At 39.4% G+C, this 13,819-nt stretch overlaps 1 long non-coding RNA gene across 1 annotated transcript; it reads left to right on the forward strand.

Annotated features, from left to right (window-relative positions):
• Nucleotides 1–9,359: 9,359 nt before the first annotated feature.
• Nucleotides 9,360–11,413, forward strand: LOC145232393 (uncharacterized). The gene is made up of 5 exons (XR_013860871.1): nucleotides 9,360–9,581; nucleotides 9,844–9,944; nucleotides 10,089–10,212; nucleotides 10,404–10,498; nucleotides 10,669–11,413. It is a non-coding gene; the product is annotated as an uncharacterized LOC145232393 (long non-coding RNA).
• The last annotated feature ends 2,406 nt before the right edge of the window (nucleotides 11,414–13,819 follow it).

Genomic DNA, 13,819 nt, shown 5'->3' on the forward strand with positions numbered 1-13,819 from the left:
ACAAACATAAAAAAAACACTAACAATAAAAACACACTGGGGTAAAACTGTAGGAAGAGAATGGGAAACGAAAAATCAGTGTAAGTGGAGAAGGAAACAAAGCTGTGAGTTAACTCTTCTGGTGCGACTGGAAGCCTGGAAACGGAGGTGTATCAATAGTGGATTGGTGATATTGCATCAAGAGATGCAAACGTTACTTTCTTACAAAGGAGATGCGCGTGAGCGACTTTGTGACGTATGGTATTTCTTCCCATACTTGTGGACCTCGATAGCAAATTGACCTTGAGCCTGTCGTGGTGCTTACTCGGGGATGAAAGTAATTCTGGCTGTTAGCCCTTCTGGTGTTGTGACCATGAACTGACGAAATAGGTGTAAACAGGGTGTTGTATGTGGAAGGTAGTGCACCGGAATGAAACGCGTGCAGCAGTTTGGCTAACTCTAGTTTATAAAGGTCTCTAATTTTCAGAAGGCGCATATGGTAATTTATGGGGGTAGCCCGACATCGGTAGGTACTGCGAGTAATAGCTCGCAAGATTTTATTATGTTTAATGTTGAGGTTATGTAGTGACGCGGTGCGGCCACTGCCTCAAGCGGCGGCGGCATATTGCAGATGGGAGTATGCAAATAAGTAATAAATAGTTCGGAGAGACTTTTCTCCAAGGTAATCGCGCAGCTTATACATTATACCGCAAGCGTCAGCCAAGTTTCTTTCCACATACATACGTTACATGGTGTTTCCAGTTTAACTGATCGTCGATATATACTCCAATGTATTTTGTTTTCATCGATCGCTTTATTTGTTGCGATCCTATGAAAATGGAAAACTTGTCAGGAAGAGAGTGCTTGGTAGGACGAAACAGCAGGTACGATGTTTTGCTGGTGTTAAGCGATAATTTGTTATATCTCATCCAATTGTCCACTTGCGTGAGTTCCTTATTTACGTTTTCCTGCAGATTAGACACTGACTCTGATGACATGTATAGGCACGTGTCATCCGCGAATAATTTGGTTGTAAAGTTGGATGCATTTGGGAGGCCATTTATATAAAGGGAAAAGAGAAGAGGAGCCAAGAATGAACCTTGAGGACAACCGCACGTAACGTTTTGAAATTGCGATGTTACATTTGATATGCGTGTGCATTGCCTGCGGTTACTTAAGTAGCTACATAGTAATTGTAAGGGGCTTCCCCGTATTCCATACAGGTGCTCCAACTTCCACAACAAAACCCTGAGATCGACTGTGTCAAACGCTTTTGACAGGTCCAAGAAAATGGCACATGTGTATTGTTTTTGATCAAGCGCAGCTAACACCTTTTCAAGGATGTCGTAAATTGCCAGGGAGGTGGACCGGTTGCACCGAAAGCCGTATTGGTGAGTTGTTAACATTCCATTTTTTTCAACGTAGTCATACGAACGTTGAACCATATTTTTTTCAAATATCTTAGCAAAAGGGGATAGCAGTGAAATTGGTCTGTAGTTAGTGCATTTAACTTGCGAGCCTGTTTTATAAACAGGTATCAATTCCGCAGTTTTATGTTCACTCGGGTATTCCCCATTTTGTACAAATATATGGAAATTTACTAAGAGCACTAAACTGTTCTTTCACAAATAAATTGCGCACTTCTTTCCATTCCGTAGAAACACCGGACATTTCAACCCATTTTTGCAAATAGTTCTGTAAACGAACTATAAACTGTGTCGAATTTTCGTTTTTTTGTTGCTAGAAGCAAATCGTTCGTACCTGAGAATGTAACTATCCAGCTCATCTTGACCGTCCACAAACGGTGGAAGCTTCGACACCTTCGCATGACTCATTGTTGCGACCTCTTTAGCAGACTTTAACTCCGCAAGTTGTAAATTCATTTTCTTAAGCTCCATTCTATGTTCACGCTCAAATTTCGCCTCGGTCATCTTGCTTCACGTTCGTTTTCACGCCTCTCTTTGCGTTCGTCGCGATCACGTAACTGCAGGTCATTGACCCACTTGACCAATGCTTCCCGTGAAAGTCCCATTGCCTTTCCAGTGTCACTTAAAGCTTGAACTGTATACATTCTTTTCTGTTGGTATAGAAAAGATTCGTAGTAAGGTTTTCCCGGACGATGTCGCGTTTATAATTTGGTCTTGTGCGCGAATATTTGAAAAGATAACCTTTTGAACTTTTCGACTGATACCCAGAAGCTGTCAGTCAGTTTCAAAGCCAATTGTTTCATTACTCAAACAGAGCATAGATCCACACAGTACCGTCTCTAAAATGGAATGACTGGCGCTACAAAAAACCTCCAAGGCGCAAAACACAACGTGTGCCTCGGGAAAGACGCGGGCAGTCACAGGCATGCTGCGCCCAGCCACTTGTGCCGTAACCACGCACTACCATTTGCTCAACGGCACACACACACAATGTAAATAAATTTGTGACAGCCTGATTATTGTGGGTACAAAGGTGTAGTAAATGGCCTTCGTAACCTGCTTAACAACACAGCACTTATGTTGGTAAATTTACGTATAGCGTATAGATCGTGATAACGATCAGCCTCGTCTGGATCTCTGATGATTAGTTGATTGAAGCTATACGTTGTGGTGATATACCTTCGGTTGGTATTGAATGAACTTATTTGCACGGCAATGTCTTTAGTCAAAACACTTTCAATGAATTCTTCCCTAGGCGGGAGTTCAAAATAGTCTGCTAGAACAAACAGTCTAGCGCACCAGTCTCTGTATACGTTTCTGTAATAAACCAGCGGACGGCGCGGCGGCACGCAAAGCGGTATTACGTGTGGTAGATAAAGGCTACCTGTACTTTCGTCCTCACTTTCAGAGTTTTCTTCATCAATCAATGTCATAAGTCTCGATCAACAAGGGTTTTGCACCTCAGTTTGTTTATTCAATCAACATGCTTATTCAAATAGAAGGTTTAAGAAACAAAACAAGTCGTTAGAAAGTAATAATAACAACCTTTACTCATAATTTCAAGTTCTATTAGCAACAAACACATTACTCTAAGTAACCATTTTGGACAGCAAGCAAATTAAGTTAACTGCTATTGGGCTAAAACTGTTGTGACCAATTACATTAGCGGTGCGTTTTATCAATTCATAACACGTGGCATTAAACTGCACAGCTATGCTCTGGCCATTGGCTCTTGCACAAATATCCACAGAAAGTAACGTCCAATCACAACACGGTACAAAACATACGGTTAAAACTCGCAAACACCAGATCACAAAGTCGCCTCTGCATCCCAATTAACTGCGACAGGAAATATTACAAAGTCCGAACATGATTTGTCAATACAATGGGATTTGGATGCTACACACTTTAACTTCCTCGCAGCCTTTGAGCTAGCGAGTCAAAAACGAGCTATTTTGGTAAACAAATATTGCCAAGTTTGCACAAATTATGTCGCAACCGCTACATTATAAAATACATCAGGGCAAGATAACAATTGAAGTGTCCGAACTGTCCGACGAATCGGCGAATGATTACTATATGTTGAAGCAAGCTTTGCTTAACAGATACGACCTAACAGAAGAAGGGTATCGCCTGAAGTTTCGCTAAGCACGTCCTCCAGCGGAAGAGAGCTCTGAGCAATCCATAGTGCTTGCAGAATTAACTGGGGAAGTGGATTGATATGGCAGGCTGCGGCACTTCTAGGAATGGAGTGCGGGATCTTTTCGTTAAGGAACAATTAATAAAGTCTTGCCAAAGCAGTCTGGCTTTGAATTTGAAAGAGCTTGCTCCCAAAGACAACGCTGGTCTTTCGGCAGTTGCTGATAAATTCTTAAATGCATATGAAGCGACCCAGGCGACTTTAGAAGAAAGAAAAATCCATCCAAGAAAGAGAATAGAGAAGGTCTGTGTTTTAAGTGTAAGAAGACAGGTCACCAGGCAAAAAAGTGCCGCCTGCAAAGACCGACCAACAACATTCGTAGATGTTTCATCTGTAACCGGAAAGGGCATCTAGCGAAAGATTGCAGGGCAAGAGTGACGTTGCCCAAGTCTCAAGGTTCGGGGCAGTCAGCAGCGGCAGCATCTATCAAAAGACATCTTTCGACATTGAGTAAAAAGTGCGACCATAGACCAGAGGCAAAAAGGTTGCCTTTAAAAAAGGATACCGGTATGTAGGCTCATTCGTGCTTGATAACTGGCTGTACGGGAATTGTTGTAAAGCGGAAGTTTGTGAGCGACGAAAACTTTACTGAAGAGGTGGATTATGTGAAGCTTCTAGGATGGCGCTGCACTTGAAACTCTGATAGCAAAGATTAAAGTAAAGACGCCTTATTTGTCTGGATATGTCGAAGCATATTTGGTGATCGGCAACGTGGATGGCTCGCGCGGTCCCGACAACCCTGTGGATTTAAGTGGTGAGGTGTCGGATGTTACTCCTCGTGCCCAGGGGAGAATCAACAGAGTTGCGGGACCTCTAAAAATTGCCAAAGAAACAGAATGGCAGGCTGCGAATGAAGCAGAGTTTAGAAACACCAAACAAAGGCTTTAATAAACAATCCTTTGCTTGTGATGCTTTCAATGCATTCCAAGAATCCTTCTTTTTCCATAGCACTGCTGTTTGCCACTTCATTGCCCCAGAAAATATTATGAAATTACCAACTGAATACCTGAACAAGGTTAATAGCAACAATTTTATTGTTGCAAAGATCCATTGTGTATGTACCAAATTTAGCAGAGTGTCCAGGGAAATCTGCAGTCAATTTACTTCTGGTACACCATTTACAAATTCCTGACTTTTCCACTTATTTGCAACAAAGACCAGTCGAATCTTGAGCCACAGTCACAAGTGAAACAAAGTTTTTTTATGGTGGGTAGTGTGGCACCCTGACATTTCGGGCAAATTTTAAAGAGGTGAAGAAGTTTTCGTTTACACACAATGTATTTTGGTTCATAGTTTAGATTGGATAGTTCCCTACATGAAAATGTATTGATATTATCACACCTTTTTTCATAACCACATTTTTTTGTTATCACCAAGTAAATGTTATGACAATAAACTAAATTAGTATGACAAAATGGTAATATTAAAGACTATTATGTTAAATGAGATTATGTCAGAAAAGAATTAACTAAAGCATACCATACGCTGTGTGGCTACTTTTCTTGCAGCTTCTCTCATTGGCATTTCTTGCTGAAGAAGACTGTTCTCATGAATACATGAAATGGCATTTGGATTTAACACCAGAACTTTTGCCATACCCCTGGCACTGTCAAACCGCAATTTATTTGTGAAACATTCATCTGTGAAATGTAGGCTACAAAGAACACTGCATTTCGTTGGTCTCTTCCATTTTCTCTTCAAGTTAACAAATTTAATCCAAGCTGACCGCAATCGCTTTATACTTGGAAAGCGAAAAAGTGTCATATTGCTGGCCTTATGACTTCCTCTCGAATTGCAACCATACACAGAACACACTGCAGGCATTTTTGCACACTTAAGTTAAAGTATAAAAATGAAAACAATTAAACACCAAAATACCTAAACTGACTAACCTAATTGATGTCGCAAAATGTTATACAACCACCGACTACAAACAAGCTCCAAACCAAGTTGGTACGAGGTGACGTCACATGACGTTTGAGCTAAGTGACAAAATATCCGCAAGGTGTCAGTGTTTTTAGATTTTGAAACGTAAATATTTGACGATTTTTATGGACTTCAACCTGGAATCGTGTTTATAAAAGTCCGACAAACAACATAATAAAAAATAATTTTCCGGTGCCGAGGCTCTTTAACAGACTATTGCCAGGTTGTCTTTAATGGATCCCAGCTTTTGGATGCTTTGCTTAAGAGCTTTTGAGATGTTACGTCATCCGACATATTCTTTATATCAACCAACAAATCGTTGAATTTGCGAATTGTGTTTGTTCTAGAAGTGTTTTTATCTTCATTCATAATTGTGGATGAATTTACACATGTATTCGAAGACAACAAATGACCTGGCATGCTATTACTTATAACAGTTTTGCTATTTAATGTTGATGCACTTATAGAGTTTATAACATTTGGATCCAACACCATATAAACAGAGTTGTGATACCATTCCGGTAAGCTGCCTCAATCATCATCATCATACTTGTTAAACACAGTGAACATGTGTGTCGAGTAAAATCTTGGCCGGTGCATTTGGGTAATCATCCTTTGATCCAATTTTAACAGTGTATATGTCAGTAGATACACTTTTAACTGTGAATTCGTTTCCATTTTTGCAACTGTACTTATTGCACATTCACAGACTCCCCAATTCTTTGAATGCAATGTTTAACCAGTTTTCTTGACCTGTTTTATAAAAAGTCAGGGACATAGTTGTTGTAATTTCTGTAGTTGCTGGAAGAAGTTTTCTTGCTCGTACCTAGATCAGAAGTAATAATGAAACATACCCACAATTTCAGTTCACACATGATAATCTTTGACAAAAAGGTACAAAATCTTCCAAATTAGAACAGGATCCATGGATAATTTTGACATATAAGTGCTGCACAAACAGAAATGCAACAAATTTACTTGGTTTTCCTTCAGGGAGAAAATCGTAATCAGACCAGATACAGGAAAGTTGACGCGGACCGGCACCGATTGAGAACCACTGTTGCAAAGCATTGTGAATAAACCTGGCTGACTTTTTCATTGTATGTTGAGATTCTGTGGAATCCTTAACAAAATAGCGCTGAGTTTTACCAAAAATGCAAGGTGGCGGGCATGACATATGGGAACTTTCTGCAACGTCACTAATGCGTACAACCACAAGAACACAAATTTGCAACATGTTGCTGCAGCGTTTAAAAGTCTAGGCTCAGAACAATGCATAGATTTTTTTTGCTTCAACTCCCTCACAAATCAAATCAGAGTTTTCAATTTTTTTAATAAACTTTGTTATTAAATTTAAGTCGCCATTTTCCAAGCTATTTTAAGAATACTGGAGAATGATTGTTCTGAAAACATTTTATTAGCAATAGCAACATGCTGGTGCTGAGGACCAATAAAAAGCATATTTGTCTAGCAACGTCACGAGAACAAAAGGCAAATGCTAACAAAACTGTCATAAACTTTTGTGTGTTCTATTTGTCATTAATTTGCCATGCTACAAAAATTTAACATGAAAAACATCAAAATGTTATATGATAGGGTTGCCATATTTGATGATACACAATCCCTGACAAATTTATCTCAGTTGCGTTAACCTTTTTTGAGATCCAAACACTTCTATTACGGAATAAATTTAGAACATTCGAAAGTCACACGGACGGCGATACGAGAAAACGTTAGATACGATACTCCAGGAGTGTCTAGAGCAGTGGTTCCCAACCAGGGCCCTTGGCCCCCCAAGGGGGCCACGAGCTGTGGTCCGAGGGGCCACGGGTGTAGATTCACCAGAAACACCCACTAAAAACCATTTTCTTTTTAACATTATTCCCCAATTTAATCGACTATTTCACATACTATTTGTCTATAGTGAGGTTTTTTACAATTACAGATTCTTATTTACGCTACTGGACCTGTTTAAAGCCGAAATTAGTACCAAATTTCAACACGAGATTGCCATTTACATTTTTAGGGGGGCCACAGGTCCTGTAGGGTTACTTGAGGGGGGCCATGAAGCCCAACAGTTACTTTTAGGGGGCCACGGTCCACGAAAGGTTGGGAACCACTGGTCTAGAGTCACATCACATTGCAGTTTGGAAATTATGTCAAAGGCCGCATGTCATTTTAAACCTATTTTTGTGCACTCAAAAATTCTTTAACAACGACGCCCTGATTGCGTCCGTCAAATTTATGTATCAATCAAACTGGAGTGCAAAAACCCATGGGGACCGGCAGGATAATAAAGCTACCTGCTGTTTCCTAACGACCAACACGAAAAACCCCATTATAAAATTGGCTTCATTGGGTGACTTGGCGCCCATGAAGCGGAGATTCTTGGAGGCAAGATGGAGGGAAGAAGCAGAGGCACCGATCACAGGCAACTATAAGGAGATAAAGGGATCTGTAACTGACGACATTGTGCTAATACTCGCAGAAGAAGTCGTAAAAGAATTAGTAATAGAAGAGAAGCCTGTCGATCCCGACCTATGTAAACTTGCCGATTACATAGTAGGAATAGTGGACGAATTCAACGATCCAAACCTTATGGACAGTGAAGAAGAGTCAGAGGAAGAATCAGATAACGAAGAACAACCAAAAGTTAGTAGAAAAAGACGAAGTCCTAGCCCGGAATGCAGTACGGTACAACGTAAGAAGAAAAAGGAAGAGGTTGTACCAGAAGACAGTAAGAAGAACGAAGGCCCTTGCGTGCGGGAGAGAGAAACACAAGAAGAAGAACGAAGCCTTATGGAAATAATGATGCCAGACCAATGGTTAACGGATACAAGAAGATGCATGCACAGAGGCTGTGACGCCCAATGCCTCTGTGAATTAGAAAACGAGACAAACACCAGTGACAGCGATGACGATGCATTGATGAAATTGATAAAAGAAGCAGGCATAGACCTAGATGAGACTGTACAACTCATGTAAAATATAGTAAACGTTGTACAGTACCTATTTAATCGTATATATTGTGTTGTGTTGTGTTTATTATCGAGTTCGCTTTACACATGAACTAATATAACAAAAAACAAAAAGAAAAAAAGATTAAAAAGAGAATATGCAGAAAAAAAAATAAAAAAAATAAGGTACCATAACAAAGAAGAATAAAGGTACAATGGACACTATAGTAACGCTTATTTTTAGTCAGGAATGCTTTTACTATTGTTTCCATTTAGTAACATATGAGTTTTTATTTATAAATTCAATTTCTGTAAATGTCTCTTGAAATCAGTTGTTTTCAACCTTTTTTCATCCTCTAGAATAAACTAAAGCAACACTGTAAACCAATTTGGGTAAAACGATCGGGAGAACTTTGGGTACAGCAGGAACATACCCAATTTTTTTGGGTAAACTGTTTTGTTGCCCAATGTTTTTTACCCAAAATTGCGTTACCCAAAAGTTTTTACCATACTTTATTGGGTAAAAAATTCTTTACCCAAAATCGTTTGGGTAAAATGGTGTTGATACTCTACCCCAAAAAATTGGGTTGTTTAGGGAAAGTGGTGTTGGTACTGTAGCCAAATTGTTTAGTGTTTTTTTTCAACTCAACTTACTCTTGTCGTTTTAATGCTTGTATTTTTTTCAAATTGAACTGTTTTTACAAGCACTTACGTGTTTAAAACCTTCAAACACTTTCAACTTGGTTCAAACGAAACTACGGCCGGTTAGTGGAAAATGATACAAATCGATAATTTTTCGAAAGATCGAAAATAAAATAATAGAAACAAACAAAAAAATCCCACGCTTAATCAATCGCCCGCTCGCCTCGGCTAAAAATTGCGTCGTGCTTGGCTGACCGCCTGCGCTCAACTGCCAAACAAAAAGTGCGGGAATCTTAACTCCCTTAGTCCCTTGGGCTTCGTTGTTTTGCCCTTTCCTGCGTGTAAGTGCCTAAAAAAGTACTGCGAATGTTGATCGAGGAATTCAAGGTTTGACTGATTTTGTCGAAATTGTTATTGGTGACTTGGACGTCCCACAGAATAATACTTGAAAGTAAGTTTCATATTAACTATTAATGACATTTTTTGTTGAAATGAGATTTTTGTGGTAGCCCTATGTTTTGTTAAATTTTGCGTCATGTGTGCTATATGGTGTTGTAATGGTGTTTATGTTGCATTTAAAAAAAAGTTGATAGTAGAGTACTAAAGATTGTTTTGTCATGTTTAAATGCACATTTCCTTGACTGCTTCAATGCCACAGGCAGCCCACATAGATATGTGTTCAGATTATTTGAGAAAGTTTTTCATATCTACAGTGATAAGGAAATGATCTGGATGGGCACCATTACCGCAAGTAGAAAAATATGACACAGTGGATGTGGAATAGATAGATGCATGTAATGAAATGTAACAAAAGGTAAGGAAGACTGACTGTGCTACATAAGGCAATATACATGGCACAAATATCCTTTTATGTACAAATTCAGCAGGCTCAAACCTATACCTAAAACTACAGAAGTGTATCCCACAGCATTATATCAACATATTCTTTTATCTACAGGCATTTTGATGTATATAAGATTCAACTTCATGCCCAAGCTAAGAAACAAAGAAGAAAATATTTTTAAAAACTCCCCATTTTGCAATGCCATGATAAAATTATGGCCAGCAATTGATACGACAAGGTATGTTGTACATATTTATTTTTTTACATATTCAGCAGTTGCATCATGGCCATAGATTGTCGAAGATAATTTTGAAAAACTTACACTTTCACTGAAAAGCGAATCATAAAAATTATAATGTTTTTAACCGCCTGTTTTTGATTGTAAATGACTGGAAACAAAATAAAAAATTTATAAGATTTGTTTTGTAGATGTCCATTTTATTGTTGGAATACTGTTTCCATGTGTTCTGTGAAATCAAACATCAATAATTCAGCAAGGAACATTATATCTGGACTTGTGTCCTGTAAGTATCATATTTTTGTTTCGAAAATGCTTTTGTAAAAAACACATTAAAAAAAGTCTATGAAATAGGCCTGCTAACAACGCTATATTCATATTATGGTGTGTATTTGTGTAGACATGGTAATTACTCTGTTGCTATTGTCTGTTTGCTGAAAATATTTAAATATTCAGGCAAACAACATTTGAAGGTCCGAGAGCAGCATTGGGTGATCAACACATCTTGGTTGTATATGGAGATATTTGTTTTGCTATAAAAATATTGTTTTTTTTTGCAAAAACATGTACTGACTGTGAATGATTTTACTACAGGCATCACATCCTTGTTTGTATTGTATGTACTTAACAAATGAATGCTGTCCACATGTTGACAAAGTTTTACAATTATTGCAAGTGTTCCTGTTTGATATACCAGACCTAATGTCGCTGTATGATTAACTGTGTTGAATGTTGTAATTAGTTGTTTTGTTATGTTTTTTTAAACACGTTTGGAAGAAATAAGTGTGTTTCTTCTAAAAATAAAAATCTGTATGATTATTGGGAAAAAACGTACACTCAATGTTGGGCATAGTGTGTTTAAACCCAAAATAATAACCACAAACAATTAGGTAAATTTGAATTATACCCAAAAATTGTTTGGTAAATCAATAAGGTAAAACTATTTAACCCAACTAAGTTTGGGTTCAAACTACCCAAAAACTATTTTAGGTGTCCCCCCAAGATACCCAACGTTTTTGGGTTGTTTTTACCCATATTGGTTTACAGTGAAAGACAATAGGTCTGAACTTCTTTCAGTTTTCATACATAAAGTATCTTGTTACAGGACGTTGCAAGCTTTACCTACTACAAGTGTTTGATGCTTGTTTGCCCTCGAAGTACTGTGTCACTTTCATTGAATGAATTGTATAGTGACGTAATAAAGCGTTTGTTTTGTGTTATAATGGAACATAAAAATAAGTTCAAACCGAATGGTTTGACTGTTTTTTCGGCTTTAGATGTTTTCAGACGTTATTGCTGATAAACATTTAATTTTTTAAAGTTCATCAAAGTTTATGAAGTTTGTTTCAAAGGGGTTCCACCCGAGGGTTGAAAAACACTGTTTTAAATTAAAAACTTTTCTTTCGAAAGGTATTTAAAAATTAGTATTTTTAGATAAAAATATTACAAAATACTACAATTGTTGTTGAGTGTTTGAGGGCCGCTTGCGGCCCGCAGGCCACAAGTTTGACAACCCCGCAATACCCTTATCAATTACCCTTTTCCGTAGGCTTCCGTTGCACTTGGAAGACCATTTTCGTTAGCAGTAAAAGCAGGGAGTCGAACCGGAACTAAACCCGAATCCGCGAGCCGGTTTGAGCGGTTAATTTCATTAAACCCGAACCGCTAATTATGATTTTCTAAAAACCCGAACCGGAGTTGAACCCCATATTTTGTTTGGCGTTGGACCCGAACCAAACGAGTAAAAAATGCAATCTGTTTTAGAAATCTGTTTAACAGCGCACCGAAGAATACACGAGATAACACTTATAGGGCGTGTCAAAAATAACAGTGCACGCCAAAAAATCTTTATAGTTTAATAAGGCCAGATAGATGATGGGTAGAATTATTTAAAACGAAAACAAATTTGAACCGGTTTAAAAATCGCAAACCGGTTTGGACCGAATAATTTGCCCAAACCGGAACAAAACCCGAACCCGAAAATATACATTTTTAAAAACCGGAACCGAACCCGAACCCATAAAAACAAAACGAACTGAACCCGAACCGAACCTGAACCCATATGACAAGCGGTTCGACTCCCTGAGTAAACGCAAATGAAACATTCCACGTTTGCACATAGCATTGAATAGACAACTAGTAACAAACAGGTATTGTTACCCGCGCACACACACTCACCAAAACAAAACAGTAACCATGTGCGTTAACGTGCGCGCCGCCAGTTTACCCTCTACGTTTCATGGTTTTGGCGCGCTTGCAGGTAACTGCTAAAAACTTTCTCCGTTGGTGGATTAATTTAATAAAATATATACAATACAATAGAGGTGCCCTGTCAGAGTCTGACGTCGGCGACAATCAAATGTTCCTGTCATTCCATACACTTCCGGATGATGTCCAGCGGCAATTTGCCCGTGACACGTGATAGCCATCCAAGATAAGTCATACGCTGCCGACCACGATCTCTTCGCCCCTCCACCTTTCCGGTAAGCACCAGATGTTCCAATTGCTTCTTACGAAGCACGTGACCGAGAAATCGAACCTGTCTCATGACAATGGTCCACATCAACTGTCTTGTTGTTCCAGCCCGCTGCAGCACCGCGTCATTTCGCACCTTCATCGTCCAGGATATGCGCATCATTCTTCGCAGAAACCACATTTCCGCTGCCTCCAGGCGATTCTGCGTCGTTTGGCTGATGGTCCAACACTCACAGCCATATACGAGAACTGACCACACGTAGCATTTCAAGAGTCGAAGTCTTGTTGCAATGCTGATCGAGCGAGAGGTCAGAACGCTTTTCATGTTTTTGTAGGCAGTTTTTGCAATTCCAATGCGCCTGCGGATATCTATGTCACACTTTCCTGTCGATGTTAACATGCTGCCTAAGTACTGCAATTGGCTGACCTGTTCCAGCACCTCTCCTTTCACTTTGATGTTGCACGTCGGCGTGACGGCCTTCTTGGAGAAAACCATCACGAAAGATTTTCTCATGTTGATGGTAAGCCCTTTCATTTCGCTTTCCTCAACAGTCTTGTTTATCATGTTCTGTAGCTTTTCTTCTGTGTCGGCGATGAGTACAGTGTCATCGGCGTATCTCAGGTTATGGACATTTACCCCGCCAATGATAAAGCCCTTCAGCTCTTTGATGTGGCGCATTATCATTTCCGTGTAAAGGGAGAACAGGTCTGGTGACATGATACACCCTTGCCTCACTCCGCGTTCGATGTTCACATACTCACTCAGCGCACCATCTATCCTTACTGCTGTCTGCTGGTCCCAGTACAGATTCTTGATCAATTCGATGTCCTTCCCATCGATGTCCAGTGTCTCCAGCATTTCGATCAACGGTTCGTGTCTGACCTTATCAAACGCTTTTACATAATCGATGAAACAGGCACATATATCACGCTGCATTTCAATTGCTCGCTCCGTTATCATCCTCAAAATGAAGATGGCATTCCGTGTACCCTTATCGGGAGTGAACCCGTACTGCTCTTCGCTGACTTCTCCAGTCGTTCTGCCTCGGATGCGGTTAAGTAGGATCCGAAGGACAAGCTTCGTGAGGTGACTCATGAGGCTGATGGTTCTATGTTCTTCACATTTTGTGGC

Source organism: Phallusia mammillata, chromosome 6 (assembly GCF_965637545.1).
Source record: "Phallusia mammillata chromosome 6, kaPhaMamm4.hap1.1, whole genome shotgun sequence".
NCBI lineage: Eukaryota > Metazoa > Chordata > Ascidiacea > Phlebobranchia > Ascidiidae > Phallusia > Phallusia mammillata.